A 781-nucleotide genomic window follows, 5' to 3' on the forward strand; every position below is an offset into this window, starting at 1 on the left:
ATGGAGACCACCAAGTCTTGGATGGTCATTGGGTGCTGGGGGGACATTGGGTGTTCGAGGGACACCAGGATGTGGAGGGGACACCAGGTCTTGGAGGGACGTTGGGTGCTGGAGGGACATTGGGTCTTGGGGAGACATTGGGTGCTGGGGTGAGAAGTTATGGAGAACACCAGGTCTTGGATGGTCATTGGGTGTTGGGGGGACATCAGGTGTTGGAGGGACACCAGAATATGGGGGAACTCCAGGCTGTGGGGGACACCAGGTTATGAGGTAACACCAGGTTATGGGGGGACACCAGGTGCTGGCTGGACTTTGGGTGGCGTTGGGACATGAGGTTATGGGGGGACACAAGAGTTTGGGGGACACCAGATTATGGTGGACACCAAATTATGGGAGGACACCAGGTTATGGGGTGACACCACAGTTTGGGGGACACCGAATTATGGTGGACACCAAGTTATGGGGGGGACACCTGGTTTGGGTGGACACCAGATTATGGGGGGGGACACCACGTTATGGGAGGGACACCAGGTTATGGGGTGACACCTGGTTTGGGGGGACACCAGGTTATGTGGAGACACCAGATCATGGGAGGGACACCAGATTATGGTGGACACCAAATTATGGACACACCCCATTATGGACACACCACGTTTTATGGGGAACACTCCATTGTGGTGCTGGAGGTCCCACCCTGGCCATGGTGGCCACCTTCCCGACCCCGTGTGTCCCCCGCGTGTCCCCAGACGATGGAGTCGCAGGTGGAGGAGTGGTACAAGGA

At 57.0% G+C, this 781-nt stretch overlaps 1 protein-coding gene across 1 annotated transcript in view; it reads left to right on the forward strand.

The window, feature by feature from the left end:
- The window catches only part of LOC103620067 (spectrin beta chain, non-erythrocytic 4-like), a gene marked incomplete at its 3' end in the record, with an annotated part of 48,903 nt that overhangs the window by 24,196 nt on the left and 23,926 nt on the right, over positions 1 to 781 (forward strand). The window lies entirely within an intron of this gene.

The sequence above is a fragment of the Corvus brachyrhynchos genome, unplaced genomic scaffold (genome assembly GCF_000691975.1).
Source record: "Corvus brachyrhynchos isolate BGI_N302 unplaced genomic scaffold, ASM69197v1 scaffold678, whole genome shotgun sequence".
In the NCBI taxonomy this organism is placed as follows: domain Eukaryota; kingdom Metazoa; phylum Chordata; class Aves; order Passeriformes; family Corvidae; genus Corvus; species Corvus brachyrhynchos.